The 17,121-nt window shown below is 48.6% G+C and overlaps 1 protein-coding gene across 6 annotated transcripts in view; it reads left to right on the forward strand.

Moving 5' to 3' along the window:
* MYPT-75D (Myosin phosphatase targeting subunit 75D) overlaps positions 1 to 17,121 on the forward strand; it is a 393,464-nt gene that overhangs the window by 186,269 nt on the left and 190,074 nt on the right. For all 6 annotated transcript variants that reach the window (XM_055062146.2, XM_050192350.3, XM_050192349.3 and 3 more), the window contains one exon: positions 16,430 to 16,544. The gene's annotated coding sequence lies outside the window, so the exon portion shown is untranslated. The remainder of the gene's footprint in view (positions 1 to 16,429; positions 16,545 to 17,121) is intronic.

Here is a 17,121-nt window from a genome sequence, read left to right on the forward strand (position 1 = left end):
CTTCACTCTCAAGCCCAGGCACCCAAACAACTCTATATGAGCAAGCCAAAATACTATAAAGGAATATATTTACGCTGTGTCTAGCTTTGCCAATTACTCAGAATGCAGTCTTGAAGTGCAAGCTCTCAGCAGAGAGAGATTGCCTACTACCGGTCCCTTAAACGGATCATACGGTGGACCACTTACACTGCAGAGGAAATTAAAGCATATTGCATTCTGTTGGGTAAAAAAAAAAAAAAGCGCTCGGCCGATATTGCTACCCTCTGCTCATTCAGTTGTCCATACCACCGCGAGATGTGCTCACTTTTTAACGTGATGTGGCAATCGGGCCGGTAGTTCCGTTCTTAAAGGCGGAAAAAGAATTTGAGATAATTTTAGTTGATTAATTTATTTGTTTATTTACTTATTTACTTATATGGCGCTTCCTTCTCACCACCTAGTGAAGCGGATTCTCTCTGTTTCTTGCCCACACCCTCAATGCGTGGGGCGGAAAGACTGTGCCTTTCACGTCGTGGCAATATTATTAGCAAGACGGGCATCGTCTCGTGCAGTGCTTGAGTTAACTGCAATAGGGGTGGGGCGCGGGTGACAGCGCATTAAAGGGTCACTAGAGTGTAATGTCGAATTGAATAGCGAATAACGCCTCTGCAATATCAAAGCAGCCGCTTTCACAGTGACGTCATGGTTTATGGCACAGCCTGCTCGAGTGTGTAGTGAGTCGTTTATCGGCGCGGTAGCGAAAGGCTTCAACCTAGCAAGTCTTCCAGAGTATGGCAGCGTCACAACGATCAGAAACGCACCAGCAACACGCCAGATCGTCAAGTCTGCGTGCGTGTGGTGCAGCAAGCTTGTGCTCCGGTGTTCACTGGTGCAGTAGTGACAGCCCCGTATGTTTCACCTTCTGTCTCTACCGTGTATAGCAGCGCGCGCTCAATAATCATGTTGCCATCTCTAGTTCTAGTCAATATCGCTCGCTCTTTGCAACATCCGAACAAAATAAGATTCTGTGGCGCGTAAATATCGGAACCCTTGGGCACGCACGCCGGCAGCGGCGTGCGTGGCAAGGGTGCGCAACCTTGAGGAAGTTGAGATAAGCGACGCTGCTTTTGTGGCAGTAGGTCGCGCCCGCCAGGCCACTGTGATCTCCGCGCCGGGCTGTGCCGAGTGGGGACCGGAAAACGTTGCCGGGTCATGGGTGATCGTTTTTGAGCTTTGCGGAAGTTTTAAAAGTCGCCGGTTGCAGATAACATAATTCGAGTCCTTGAGCTGGATTATTCAGAGAGGCGGGCGTTACTCGCACGAGAAATCGAAACGCAGATTCAACTGATTATTAAATCACTAGGTAACTTACTAATTAATTACATTACGCCATATATTGCGATTTACTCATTCTAGCCGGTGAGTAGCCGCAAAAGCTTCCAAAGCTGTGTGCCCTGACTGTTTGAGCCTGGCACTGATGACAATCGTACTTGCAACCACATGTAGCCAGCAGAGGAAGGTGCAGAACAAATTAATTGTGGGTTTAGTTGAAATGTAGAAATAATAAAAGAGAAATAAAAGTGGCTCGAGATTTACACGTTACTAAAAAAAAAGGTAACCGATTACAATTACTTCGTTGAAGAATGTAATTGATTACAGGGACCAATAACTGAACCACGGAAATAATGAAATTACAAAAAGGTAATACTTTTAAGTTCCTTTTCCTCCCAACTTTTAATAAAGAACCAGCTTGCCTGGCTGTATTAGTGCGTACGCTGCAGCCCATGACAGAAGTTGCTTGCCTTCATTACACATTGTTTCTTTTGAATATGTCCGCCGGTTATTTTCCCTCGGTTTCTTGCTGTGCTCCATCGCAGCGACACTGAGAACTCGCGCGATGTGCGCGCTGGAGGATGTGGGTTCGGCGTCCACCTGTGACAAGTTACGATATTTGCATGTAAATAATGCGATAAACGAATATGACGAAAATGGCCACTTTTTACCGCACAGCAACAGGAAACGGTGCACAAAAGCGGATGCCCGCATGGTTTTATGTATTGTTCCTGGGAACTGCCGTCGCAAAATAAAGTGACAGGGCGAGTGTCTTTGTCGTTGTCGGTGAGAACGCCGTCGTCCTCCGTGACACCCACCAAAGTTATTGGACAGCCAGCACTTCAAAAATGCTCGCAACACGAACACGGCAAAGCAGCCTTCCAAAGCCTTCATGGATTGCGCTGTTTAGCTCACTGCAGTTTGAAGCGTTCGAGCAAATAAAGGGGGGAAGGGGGGGGGGAATAATCCCGAGGCATATCCGTGTCACGAACACGAATATAACGCGAGGCGCTTTCCAGCTGAGCCAGAAATTTGGGGAAAAAATAGGTTATTCCTGCAAATACCAATATCTTTTCACTTTGATTTCCGTTTTCATCACTTGCATATTTCAATTAAGAATGAAAGTTATTTGTACTAAGCTTTCCCTCGCTCCATTGTCTCTTGACGGCACAATCGTCACTAATAAAAAATTTTGCTCCTGGGTTCCAGCTCTTCTCGTTTAGTGGCAATCTTGCGTCTTTCTTCAATCCTCTCAGTTGTGAACGGATTAGCTTAAAGGGCTCCTCACCAGGTCTGGCCATTTTGAGCTGACAAGATCAGAGCATACATTGCGCTATAACGATCGCGTCTGCAGAGTATTACATCGCTAGCTGTCGCGGTAAGACCTCAAATTTCAAACCGAGCGTCGTTTTCCTTTCTTTTCGCCGCCACCGCGCTGCGAGCCGGAGGATGACATACACGTGCATAGTGCGCCTATGCACATTGTTTGCACTGTGACGTCGCTCGTGGTGACACGTGACTTCGAGAATTATTCAAGGCAACATCTGTTGATTGTGTAACATGTTGCTTAAATAGACGAATTAAGGTTTAGAGAAATAAAAGACACAAACGAGATGTCTGCGTGTTCTTGTTTTAATTCGTACCGTAGAGAGAGAGATGTACTTCCATTTCGTCTGCTTGATCCCACGTCGTGCAGTCGCGCGCGCGGACACCGAAACTGTCATTTTTCTACCGTGTTCCAGCGCGGGATCATGCTCTGTGATCCGCTTTTGTCTGGCTCAGTATTCGTGTCGCACTGACTCATACTGATAGTCAGGTGGCCTCGTGCACGGCGCGCTAAATCGTGTGCTGCGCGAAACGAGACAATCGCAACAGCTCGCGCGCGACGCCGTCAGAGGAAGTGCGCCGCGCTGCAAAAAAAAAAAAAAGCGAGGAGAAAAAAAAAATGAAGGCGGGGCCCGTGACGTATGCGTCCCTGGATCTTCGAGGTCCGTTATGGGAGAACGCAGGGAAGGAATTTCGCTTGCGGAGGCTAGACGGGTCAAGTGGAGAGTGTCTCGCTTGGCAGTGGAGCTCGCCTCCTGAAATCATGGGTTCGCGGCACTGAAATATTTCTATGTCGGCTATTAATGAGCTGATTCGAAAATGTTTTGCGGCAGAATGCTCCCTAGAGGACACGTAACAACTTCCAGCGTATAACCAAAATTTGCTATGGGGCCTGGTGAGGGGTCCTTTAAAGAGATGCGCTTCGTCCCTCATACACGGTGTGGTGATGTGTAAACTTTCGTTTACAGTCTTCGCCATCTTGTGTACAGGTCTATTTGCCGGCCATTGATGAAACGCACGGCTTCGCTCATGCGCTCTTGCGTCTTTTTGATTCAGTCTCTTCATTAGTTAGAAATGCTGAATGCGCGACTCGTCTTGCAGCCCGTCAAAACGCGAAGGGCGCGGCGCTGAATTTATATAGCGGAGAAGCACAGTTGAGCTCAGCTAAATGGATATGATAGCCGAATTGCAGCCTCCACTGGGGAACGTCCCGCGCCGGCTGTTTCGGGGCTTGAAGCGCCGCTCCTTTCTGGCTCCACTTGTAGCGCTGTTCACGGCGCGCGATGTCGGGGACCTCGGTACCGCGTCTCTTGGCGGCTAGCTTCGCTTTGTTCGCGGGTACACAGCGCGACGCGCGAGATTTCTCCACCAGACAGTGCGTGGTTTCGCGCGCAAGTGGGACCAAGCTTGAAAAGGAACTGGGTCGTTGTGCGGGAACAGAGCTAACGAGACGTTGCTCGTCGCCATATGTCTCGATGGGGAAGCATAATTTTCGTCACCTGCGGAGCTGTTGAATGTTGCCCATCCAATTTGCCGCTGCAAGTTATTCAGCGTGCCTCCAGTGGAAACCTGCAATGATGGAAAACGCGCTCGAGTGTTTTTATTGTCGCGCTTCTTCCCCATCTTCAAGGTGAGCCGCGTCAAAAGGCAGCGCGAACTTCCCCTCGCTCCTTGCGTGCGCTGACAGGTGACAACGTCGGTGACGAATGAGCGTCTGTATTGGACCCGAGGTCCCGTGAAGAAGCAGCGCTGTATCCTGTGTGAGCCAGCGGCTCTCACGATCCCACTTCCTTTTTACTTCAGGTGCACGGCGGCTTTAGCATCCGCGGCACGAGAGTTATGCTTCGAGTACCTCGGAGAACAACACCGCGGGCGCTGGTGTTGCGTTAGCCGGGTATCTTGGGGCATCGTGAGAGCAGTCGATGACGAGAAGCCTCGGGCAAAACCGCGTTCGTCCGCGAACCACGCGAGTCAAGGTATGAGCCGGAGGAGTTCTCACAGCTCCCATCTCTTAACTCTTTCATCCTGGGTACCGGCAACATTTTTTTCTTTCAGCGAAGGTTTCAGCTGAGCTGTCAGCGTCAGTGTTCAAGTTGAACAGAGGTGGATGGGAGCTTCATTGCGTTCATTGTGGTCCTATAGGTAGTTCATATTTGCGTGACGCATTCTCGCCGTGGAAGCGTGCGTCGAATATTAGTCGTGTTTTTCTTGGTCTTGCACTTAAAATGTATCAGTATCGAATTTTGCCAGCAGCGGTTCTATTTAACGCTGATGCACGGCAACCAGGGCGACCGTTTGTCATTCTAATCGTCAAGAAGGTGTTATCTTCTGGCGGTATAGTATACATAAAAACAATTGCTGAAACAGTTATCGTGTGATTGGTCAGGCAAGCAGTGTCCGCCTCTTCCAGCATACCCGGTTTGAAGAGACGAAATTGCGCTGTCGGCGCTAGCCAGTTGAAAGCTGGAAAGTCTTTAATAAAGAACGTAAGAGAAAAAGCGGCCAGTATAAAACTACTGTGCTGCGTGTATAGCGGGTGTCCCAGTTAACTTGGACCAAGATTTTTTGTTTGTAAAAACCAAGACCTTCATAGTAGGCGTAGTCGTGTGTACTTACAGCCAGTATTCTTTCCATCACGAAGTATTAATTGCTTTTAATTAATGAACTTTTTAATTATTGCTTGAATCGCAAACATATCGATTACAAAGTTGTAGGGCGACTCAAATAACCTCCGAATCAAGCATTTCTTTCGTGCTCAGCTTTGTCTCGTTGGTTTTCCCGAAAAAAAAAAAAAAGCGCGATACATCCAAAATACGAAATAGATACGCGCTCGCGCGCCGCTACTCGAGCGCTCCCGAACGAATAGCCACGGATACACGGCTTTACTAGCGGCGGCAGGTCGATACAGGGCTCCACGCTATGTGATGGTCGCGGCAACCTGAGAACACGCCGCTAACACATCACTCTAAAACAAAATTACACCCTTTGGGTTGTCTTGCCAAACAACAATAAATGTCATCTCTCTTGTCCGCATTTCCTTTCTTTAACGCTGCGAGCCCGGTACTTTCCAGTAACGAACGGCATGCGCGTTATCAGCATGACATAGCGTTCCCGACAGGAAAGTAGCGGGCGTGGCGTTATCAAGAAAGGGAACGCAAGCAAGGCAGATGACGATTATTGTGTGGTAGAGATACACCCCAAAGGGTGTAACTTTGCCTACACTCTAAAAACAGTTTGCACCCTTTGGGGTGTATATTTGTCCCACAACAATAATCGTCATCTGCCTTGCTTGCGTTTCCTTTCTTGAAAACTCTGCGCTCGCTACTTTCCTGTCGAGAATGCTGCGTCACACTAATAACGTGCATGCCGTTCGTGACTGGGAAGTACCGGGCTCTCAGCGTTAAAGAAAGGAAACGCGGGTAAGACAGATGACGATTATCGTTGTGGGACAAATATACACCCCAAAGGGTGCAACTGTTTTTAGAGTGTAAGAGCGTAAGAGTGACTGATAAGCGTAGCGGAGCCGTAGGGGGGAGGGGGATTTGAAAGCCGGGAAACCGTGACGGCGCACTTGGGGCTGTAATTTTGCGCACTCGTTCTGTAGATAGGCGCGCCCGGAACGGAGGTTCCTTTTGTTCCCTTTAGCAATAGCAACAAACATTGCCCAGGCTATGTCCATCGAATGCGTTTTGGCAGATCTTTAAGGCCAGCAAGTGCTGTAGTCGATTACGTAAATTATTTGTGCTTGACGTGTCAGTGCATAGGTAATAACGAGAGATCGCAATGGTACCGCGCCAGTGACCTGCTCTTCAAGAAGAGTCATGTCCTTCACGAATGATCATAAAATGATCCTGGCTCTTGGGGCGGCACACGGCGACAAGAGGAAGGCAGCCAAGCTATTCCGGATGTGGCATTGTGGAGGACGCCCTAGTCCGTCAACAATACTTAGAACATACGAAGTCCTTTGCGAGACGGTTAGCTTCACAAGAAAAGCGACACAGGACTGCGACGGTAGTTAAAGAAGCGGAAACGGATGTTTTGGCATTCTTTGCGGCGAATCCTCCCGGTAGTATGCGCGACGCCAGTGCAGACGCCGGAACCTCAAGGTCGTCAGTGTGGATGATTTTAAAGAAAGGTCATATGCACACGTACCATGTACATCTTCATCAAAAAACTTGAAGATTGAGATTTTGAAAACTGACTTGACTTTGCCAATTGGATTTTCATGAAATGTGAAGAAGAACCGGACTTACTCACTCGCGTGCTTTGGACGAATGAGGCTAATTTCTCCAGAAACTCGCAATTTAATCTTCACAACGCGCACTACTGGATTGATAGGAATCCCTACTGGCTGGCACAAGCACGACACCAATGCCAGTGGTCGTTTAATATGTGGTGCGGTATTTTTGATGGCAACATCATCGGATCCATCTTTTTTGACAACACACAAACGACGCAACGCTACGTCAACGACATCCTCGAGGGCCTCGTGAACGACGTCTTTTGCAACGTTTAACTTGCGCACCTTCGGAACATCAGGTTTCAACGTGATGGTGCTCCTGCGCATAGTAGTAGTCAGTCTCGAGCATGCTTCGAGCTTTTTCCTGGACAGTGGATTGACCGGCACAGATCTGTACCCTGGCCTACAAGGTCGCCGGACATGACAGCGCTGCACTTGTGGGGCTGCGTGAAAGATCGCGTGTAGCAGCGAAACTACCACACCGGATACCCTAAAGGCAAAAATAAGCAGAGTCTGCCACGAGATTCCAACGTCGTTGTCAAAGCTGCAACAGCACAAGTATTGGAAAGAAGCAAGTACTGAATTGGCTTCAGACGGTGACCTGTTTGAGTACGTGTTACATGTGGCAGTGGAAAATAACCGCACAAAACTGGTGAGTAACGTGACTGTTTAACGCACCTTTATGATGTCACCCTATCCTTATATAAAAAAAGCCTGCGACGACGATAGAAATGAGTAAAAAAGTTCTTTGTTTTGCCTCTTTTCCGTAGTTCAAGAGACAAAGGATAAATGGCTAAACCAGTTGCACCTTTGGATGTTTCTTTGTGGGCGGCTGAGACGCCTTGCGTGCTTTTGTTTTATTTTTCATTGAAATAAACTCCTGAGCAGCTCTTTTCTTTCGAGAGCGGCGTTTTTTTATTTTCTCTTGCGCTCTTTTGCGCACTGCTTTTTTTATCATTGGTTGAATTTCTTTTGTCGCTTTGTTTCACGATACGTGATGGTTAAATCTATCCCGAGTGCCTCATGATCGAGCACAACATTCTTGTGTCCGCAGATGCTGACGCTTATCGCACCACGCTAGTCAGGTCGCGAGACCTCTTGAGCCATCCTACATGACGGAGCCTTGTGCGATGCGGCGATAAACGAATGCGGCCGTATATTTTTCAAAGGTTGCTTGGAGGCGCTGCAGTAGCGGCGCGCGAGCTCGCATCTATTTCATATTTCGCGGACTTTTGTTTCTTCTACGGAAGAACAACCAGGCACACTTCAGCATGAAATAAATGCTTGATTCGGAGGTTATTTAAGGTGCCCTACAACTTTGTAATTGACGTGTTCGCGATTAAAGCAATAAATAAGTTCACTAATTAAAAGCAATTAATTAATACTTCATGATGAAAAAATAAATGCTGGCTGTAAGTACACACGACTGCCGCTACTATGCGGTCGGTACGATTTCTCTATAGCTCTTGGTTTCTTTAACATCTTGGTCCAAGTTAACTGGGACACCCCGTGCAGTATGCGCGCGCCGCGTAGACAGCTTGTGCTCGTGTAACGTTTAGACATCTCCATGCCTGCAAGGTCGAATTGCAGCACAATATCAGAACGTCAGCTCCTTCCTTCCCAGGACGGCGAATGGGGATATTCTCGATAACTCGACCACGATTTTGGAAGATGTCTCTTTGTAGAAATGTAGCCACAGGGGTTGACCCAGACGCGCTCCGTTCGTGCCCCCGTTTGACTAACGTTAGCGTGACCACGAATTGAACAGTATCAGTTCAGTCGGAGCGCTCTTTCCTACGCCATGTGTAGTGTATACTGCCGACCTTAGGAAAAAAAAAAGAGTTAAAAAACACAAGGCACGTCCCGCGCGTATAATATAGCAAATTGTGTGTCCGTTTTACCTTGCACTGTTTCGGCGGATGTCTGAAAAGGGGTGACCTTGATTCTTCGTGTGGATATATGGAGACCTTATTTCTTTTCTGCCCCCCCCCCCCCCCCCCCCCCCCCCCCACGTTTATTTTTTTCCTCTTGCGGAGCTTTATCAAGGGGATGGATATGCGCTCTGGTTTCCCTCTTATCGTGTTACCTTTCTTTGTTTTTGTTTCTCTCTCTCCCTCCGCTGCAGCATGGTGTCCGCCACCTCTTTCGTCCGCCGCCGAGCGGTGAGCCTTCCATGCCGCCGGTACCCTATTTTATTTTCATTTTCTCCTTCGTCGTTTTCTTTTTTTCGCCCCCCCCCCCCCCCCCCCCGCGTTTCTCTTTTTTTCTCTCCTATTCTCCATGCCTGGTTGTCGCCACTGGCGTTGTCTTCTGCCGGTCGGCCCGGTTTTTTTCTTTTTTTCTTCGCACGGTTGACCTTTGTTCCGCTCGTCGTCGTCGTCTCCGCCTGGCCGACGCGATGTGTCGTCAGTCGCGGTGCCTCCTCGGGACCCCGTTTCTCGCGGCGCCCTGCTCGCCGAAGCCGCCGCCGTCATACGCCCGTCGCCGGGGGACTCGCGGATTCATTTCGATACCCACCAGTCGGATTTTTCGACCGGCCCACCTCTCCACATGTAAGTGCGAAGTTGCCTTTCGAAATCGACTTCCCTCGGTTTGTGCGGGCCCGCGGTTGAATGAGTCTTCGCACAGGGGGTCAAGGTCGCTCCTCGGCGCAAACAGATTGCGCGTACAGAGAAGGCGTGTGAATTCCGTAGCTGGCGGTGCTCTCGCCGCCCCACGCGGTGCGCGGGAATGCGCTGCCAGCTGCTCCGTGCTTGTGGCTGCCGTCACCGTGCACTCGCTCTGCTTGTGTGAAGAGATGAGACCCTTTTCGAAGCTTTGAGAGGTTTTTTCTTGAAAACGAGCAAGGAGACAGCTTTGTCCGAGTTCTTCACTGGTTGTTCGATTCGCGGGAAATAAGTGAAAGGTACGTTGAAGATTTCCAGGGATTCGTGGTGTGAAACATGGGGACAACTATTTGCTTCACTGTATACGCTTGAATGAGATAGCCGTAGCGTGCGACTCTGATCGTTGAAGGTGACGAAAGCGTGTTGCCTCGATGGCGGGGCCGTCCTGTTTGTCAGGGCCGCATGTCGTGAAAAAGCCCTATTGTGCGTGGTCGTACTTGTTGCGTCCAAGTTCAGTGCCTGTTGGTGGCTTGCAAAGCGCCGTGTTATGCCAGTGTGATGTATCAGTACGTGCGCGTGACCACCGCCGAGGAAGCGGCGCGACAGACAACCGCGCGGGTGGTTTTCGGCGGCTTCATGGCGCAGTTCCAGAGGTCTGTGTGGTCAGTGCTGTACCCGTCGTGATCGCACGTATAGGATGACACGGCTGCTAGTACTGGCGATCTAAAGAATTACGAGAAGCATTGCGCGAATGAAAATGCCTGTTAGCAGTCACGTGTACGCAACGTGAGCATGATATAGTAACACCTTGCCGAACACATGCCCGCAAGCATCAGCGTTTGTATCTCTAGGCAAGGAATGGGAAAGAAATGACCCAGTCTGTGCGGTAATCACCGAGCTACTGCCATTTCGGGAAGAGCTGCACCGCCGTAAACATATCGCCTACATCCGGCACGTAAACAGGCCGTGGCTTCCTCAAAGAAAAGGTGGTGCTGACTCTTCTGCTGCCATGGGAGTCTAGGAGAAGCGCATATACGTTGTAAGGTTTTACCAACGGCCAGATTGTTCACGGATTTGCTCGTAATTTTGAGCAAACATTGTGCTACGGTCGAATTTATTGCCCGGGCACTCCCATTATTGCGTCTGTTTGCCGCGATCCACCGAATCAAGGTAGTAGCTTGCAATCGCGTTTTCATTTGAGCGCATTGGTCACAAGTGAAGTAGGTCGCTGCTTCGCGGTGGCAATCTCTTTGAAATTTTATCATACCACCTGCACTACATAAAAAAGTTAATAGCGTGTTTTCCTTACATATATAAGGACGTACGCGCTATACGCAGTCATGATGCAAAGATTAAATCAACTATCGCATGTAAGCGATATGCTTCGTCAGAACAATTGCGCAACATCGCGGATCCCATTAAAAAATTTCATATTTCGCTCTCAGACGTGACGCTAGACATTTATGAGACTATGCGCTTTACATCACCGCACAATAAACACAACGAAATGAATTGATCTAAGGTCTAAAAAAAGTTTAAAAAAAAGAAAGTGCATCGTGCGAGAAACTGTGAAGCGGACTCCTTCCACCTCGAATTGAAAAGTCAGATAATGTTCACTTGTAGAAAACGCAACATTAAACAAGTCTACCTGACAGTTGCCTCTGCAGCTGTGAAACCTGCTCCTGGGTTAAGTATTCAATCTGCACATTGTTTATTATGCCCAATTTTCGGTTATTACTGCTTGCAGGTGCTCGTACGGAGCAGGAGGAAACCAAAAGCGCGAAGGACCGTCTCTGTGGCGCACCCACATTTCCCAGAAGCGCTTGCTCGGCCGATTGTTCTGCAGCCTATTTGCACATAACTCGCTGAAATTCGGTTACAAAGACCCCCCCTCGCCCCCAAAGAAACAAAATACTTTTCATTTAGTAAAAAAAAATAATTAGAAAATGTAGAAAAAAAAAAGAATCTTGTTCCTCGCAACATAATCTACATCTGAATCGGTACACTTGTCCAACCTTTTCTCCCACTGTTCGAAGCAACTCCGTAACTCATTCTTAATGCTGTTGAGTGACCCCTGCAAAGTTGTCTTCACCTCGTGCACTATGGCGAATCTCATTCATTTATTAGATTTTTTCTTTAAAGATAATAAAAATTACAGGGAGCTAGGTACGATGAAAGGAGTGTGTGGGGAGCGGAGACCAACCTTTGAGAAGCTATCAAGTCGTAGACAAAGCATTGCGAGCCCGGGCGCTGCCGTGGTGGAGAAACCAGTCACCCGAATTCGACAATTTTGCGTGTTTCCCTTGCACATGCTCTCCCAATAGCCTCAATACCTCTAAGTAAAAATGCTGATTGACACTCTGCTCATGTGGAATTAATTCCCGCTGCACAATTCCACAATGAAACGCCAACAACGTTTCTCTTGGCGAAGAAGGCGCGTCCTCAGTTGCCTCGAATTTTCTTCGATTTCGGAGTCATACCCGCAACACCAGCTTTTGCCACCTGCGATTTTCGGAAGAAGGTTTAGGTCACTTTCGAAGTTTGGATGGGATTTTTCAAATCCTGGCACAAAATCAAACATCTGCTCTCTCTCTCTCTCTCTCTCTCTCTCTCTCTCTCTCTCTCTCTCTCTCTCTCTCTCGCCTTTACATCAGTCTCAGTGTGCACGCGGGGCGCAGGGGGCTTCGTGGCAACGTTTCCCATGCCCAAGTCCACCCTCAAACTTTACGCGCAAGAATTCCAACTCATGCCATCAGCTTCCTAAATCTTGTCAGTTGTGTAGCGGCGACTCCCGTTTTTTTTTTGTCAAACCATTTAGACAACCTCTTAGGTATGACTGGGTGAAGGTTGAGAGCGCTTAAAAACTTCTGTACATCAGAATAGTTCCTCCATAAACGTCTTTTGAAATGTTTCTGTGCTTGTTTTCTTTTTAAGGAAGAATCAATCTCGAAGAGATTCATTGCCCTTTACGAACAGACTTCACGATTTCGCAAGAGTAGCTTGGCGACAGATGGGACAACTGTCAGCACAAACCCGCCTTATGTTATTCTACGGTGGCGTCGGCTTGGCTACTGACTTGTGAAGTGTCCACCTACCTCCACCCAGCCGGTTGCAGTTTCGAAGAACTTCATGAAGCCAGTCCGGAGTTTCGGGTCCCCCCTGGTATTTGTCGGACCGTCTGGCATTTTCGAAACCGAAGGCGAATCTAATACTGCTGCATGGAAGCGAGTAGAATTTTGAATAGTTTTTGAATAACGATTACATTTAAAAAAAAATAATAGTGAGGTATGTTATCCTGGTATTCATAACGTCACCAGGTTATTGCGATTATACTACACTACACACAGCCTTATAAGAACGCACACAAAGCAGTTTGCTCGCAGACGGAGAGGACTTACGTAGCATGCGTGGTCGTGCATTAGCAAAATAAACTAAAGCAATGCAGCTTTGTAGGCCAGATGGCAGCTGTGCGTGTATACTGTCAAGGGTAAACTGGAAATACGCGTCATCTGCAGCAGAGGCGCAACGACAAAAAACATATTTTTCTCTAAATGGAATAGCCGCTACAGATACGGCGCCACTGTTACGTACACTATAACGCTGAGCCGCTGTGTCTTATTTATTCCGAAGTGAACGTATGAGCAGCGCGCATAAATAGTTTTAACCAAATCCATTATGTCCCGAATGGCGCGTCCGAGCGAAAGTCGACCACATATATGTTAGCAGGAAAAGTCTGGCGCCCTATAGGCGACGCGGGCTCTAGTCACGTGACTTTTCATCCGCCTGATTGCGGCCTGAAGCTACCAAGGGTGGATGACGATTTTCCCTTTCGTGAGCCTTCCTCCCCCTTGCGGGCTTCCGCAGAAATGACTTGCCATGTTCTACTTACGTAACCTAACCTATCGAAACAAGCCACTGTGGCTTGTTTCGATTACTGGGCATCTCAGGATATGAAGCATTCGAAAAGTATCCGAATTTGCGAACAGCACCTACATGCGATGCGTTATTTGAAACTCTGGAACGTAACTGCTCATGGGGATCTATATTGAATATCTAGAGGGCAGAGCGCTTTAGCAGCCGCGGTTGAACGCGATTGGCTGAAACGCCACTGGCGACGCTCGACGCCCTTACGAACCGCTGTGAGAGTACGCCGCGCCGCCTAACGCCTTTTACGCTAACCTGACCAACCTAACATACCGTTGGCGACACGAAAAGGCAATGATCCTCACGGTGTGACGTCAGAGCGTCGCTGTTTCAGCCAATCGCGTTCAACTGCCGTTGCTTAGGCCTGCTAGGTTTTCAGTATACTACGCGGCCCGGCCGATGTTTGGGCTTTTCTTGCGTGTTGACGGGGCCACTTCAATGGTCATTAACGCACATAGTGGCCATGTGTCGAGGCGGTGGTCGTAGTACGCTAGCCGCCATCGGTGTTTTAATCGTTGTGCCACCTAAAAGCTCACACCGGCCTAGGCCGCCGAGCGTCGAGTGGTAGCTGAAGCACGCGCAGAGGAACATTTAATAAGCGCATGTTCAGCCTTCGCCTTGCGAGCTTGTGCGCATTACGCAGAACTTGATCACTGTCGTATAGAGCGGGCCGGACGTGTTTATAATGACTGCAGAATGCACAGGATTCCATCGCGTCGCGCTTTCGCCCCGCGTTTGCAGTTCGTCCACTTTTACGCGCCCCATAGTCCAGGTGTTCCGAAAACGCTCACACTATTTCTTTTATTTCGACATTCTGTAGTAGCGGGACCCCTGCAGTTTACCGGCCCTACTGTGTGTGACCTGTATACTTGGTGTTCTACTTCATTTGAAATTTAACTGCGGCTGTTACCAGGTCTGCCGCGAAATGAGGAAACAGTGCTGTGCCGCTTACGTTTGGGCATCGCATTCACAAATGCTTGTGCATTTCTGATTGGAATGGCTGATAGCACCGAGTGCAATGTCTGCGGTGTCGAGGAAACCATAGAACACCTACTGTGCTACTGCCCATCTTTTGAAAATGAAAGGCAAGACCTCTGCACAGCTCTCAATCAACTAGATGGAAGGCCGTTCACCTTGAACAAGATCTTGGGATCATGGCCTCGCATATCACAGCTACAAAAGGCCACAAAAGCGCTGCTGCGATATTTGAAAGCGACCGGATTGAGTCAGCGTCTGTGATCCGGACTGAGTGACCGACTGATATCTCCAGTGGACTTTCTCTTCTTTTAATCTTTCCGTCCCCCTTTCCCCAGTGTAGGGTAGCCAACCGGGCTCAGTCCTGGTTAACCTCCCTACCTTTCATTTATCATTTTCTCTCTCTCTCTCATTTGAAATTTGTCATCTTGCTCTTTCCTCCCCTCCTTCCTATCTTCCATTTCTACGTTTCTCTCCCGTCCTTTCTGAAGAGTAGGCAGGCGTTGTGCCCCTTCCGGAGGCAGATGCCAGCCTACTCTTTGCTTTCCCTTTCCTGTCAAATGTATATGTTTTTAAAGCAAGTAATAAATAATAATAATAATAATTAGGCTAATTTACGGCCCGCTGACCTTTGACAATCACTGTGCCTCGTTGTGAAACAGTACTTGCAGCGACGGTGCTGCATGGCCGTGTTGACTTCCGAGTGACGAAGGCTGTAGTTTCGGCCAGAGTTTATAGTTGTAGTCCCTTCTGTCGATTTTGGAGCACGATAATGTGATAATCTCCCTTCGCCTTTCGCGAGGAGCTCTTCTGGCCACGAGTGTTAGAGGGCGAGAAATTGTCCTGTAAGAATTGCACGGGTGTACACTTTCCGCGAGGCCGAGGACTTAGCGTACGCGCAGGAGAACAGGCTGAACCGAGCACCTTGTTTTGGAGGAGACTCGTTGTGTCGAGTGCTGTACCTGCGGGTTGTTGACACAGCGCAATTCTGACGGACTATAAACCGCACCGACGAAACCTTATTGTATGCATTGTAGGAGTTGTCAGACGATCTCGCCGCTGCCACCAGTTGAAGGGGTTGTAGGTCGTAGAGAGGAACTTGGGAGGAACTAGGCGTACAGGGTTTACTTACAGTATTTACATTTTAAACATGGGATACATTTACACAGTCTAGCGTGGCTCCCAAATGGAGCACGCAAGACGAAGCATACAGCTCACGAGTACGAACACGAGCACAGAGCACGACGACGAGCACACTGTAGCAGCGACAAACAGCTGCTTATAAACGCTCCGTTTATAAGTCAGCCTCTGAACCGAACTTGCCGGTCACTTGCATTGCCTGCGTTTCACATTTAAAGTTTCAGTCGCCGCTCGTTTGCGGTCTTGGATAAAGGTATAAAACTGACGTTTGACGGGACCTAACGTCTCGAGGCATATCTGGTGTGCGATAGACGTGCTAGTATACAGGAATCTTGAATAATTTCGGCGGGTGTTGTCGCAAGTAGTTTTATGCCAGAGATTCCCACAAATTATGTGCTCCCCTCTCCCCCCCTCCCTCGGTCTTAAGCGCCCGGTGCACCGCTTACAGCGCTTCTTAATCTGCGATTAGTCCTGAGCGGGCTCTTCGGCTCTGGACGTAGCGTAAATGTCGCTCTCGTGAGGATATCGAAGTCCGTACGATAGAATAAGTCAGTATTGAATGGACAATCGTGGTTGTTTGTTTTGTACGCATTTCATTACTTCAGTGCTGTGATTTTCTGTTCCCGTTATATAACGGGTAATTGCGCCGCTTCTAACAAGTTTTACCGACTCTCTACACGAAGCTTTTTTACATTTCAATGGCTCCCGCCTCACGAGTTTCTTTCCCCAACGAGGCTTATTCCGTCGTTGGTAAATGTCATGCCCGAGCTCTTATAAGCAGCTTCTCGTTAACACACTAGGATATCGTTGCAGATGTTCTTGCAGATGCTACTCGATCACCGCCGGCGTTTAACATATTGTTTGCATCACGCGCGCTAATTATCTCTCTCCGTTTCTTCATTCGCAGGCCGTGAGAAGCAAGCCCGAGGCATCGACGTTGTGCCGAGACATCGGGAACCAAGATGCAGCCGCGTTAGTCGACGAAGGTTCACCAACTCGGCGCCAGCGTCGGAGCAGAAAGCGTGCGTATAATGGATCGATTATCGCCCGTGGCGCATCTGTCTCTTCCTTTTGGCTTCTGTTTTGTAGTTTTGGGGTGCGAATTCCTGTCCGTTTTCTTTCTCGTATTTCTCGCCCTTCTCATTCCTTTAACTCAGCCACATTGTTTCCGCCAAGGTTTTGCGAGTCGGGCATCTTTGGATTGCTACTCAGGAGAGGTCAACGCCAAGTACGTGCTTAATAAGGTTCATTCGAGATCCACATTGTGGGGCTGGTTTTAATATATTTTTTTCCTAACTTGTGGCTGTTTGCTCTGGTCTTTCTGAGTGAAGCTGACATTAGGGTTCTTTGTTGACCCATCACTGCTGACCTCGTGCCGTGTCGCCAACGGACCCTATACGACAGCATTCGTAGCACACATGTCGCCGATTGGATTTGCACATGTACTTACTCGTACACGTTTCGTAATTGCGCCTCGCTAAGGCACACCTTTGTTATGGAATATATACCTGCATTTTTCTCGGCACAGACTTGCTGATAATCTGACCTGAAAACTTGATGTGCCGTTCCGGGCCGAGCAGTATAGAGGGGGATAGCAAG

This window comes from Dermacentor andersoni, chromosome 1 (assembly GCF_023375885.2).
Source record: "Dermacentor andersoni chromosome 1, qqDerAnde1_hic_scaffold, whole genome shotgun sequence".
In the NCBI taxonomy this organism is placed as follows: domain Eukaryota; kingdom Metazoa; phylum Arthropoda; class Arachnida; order Ixodida; family Ixodidae; genus Dermacentor; species Dermacentor andersoni.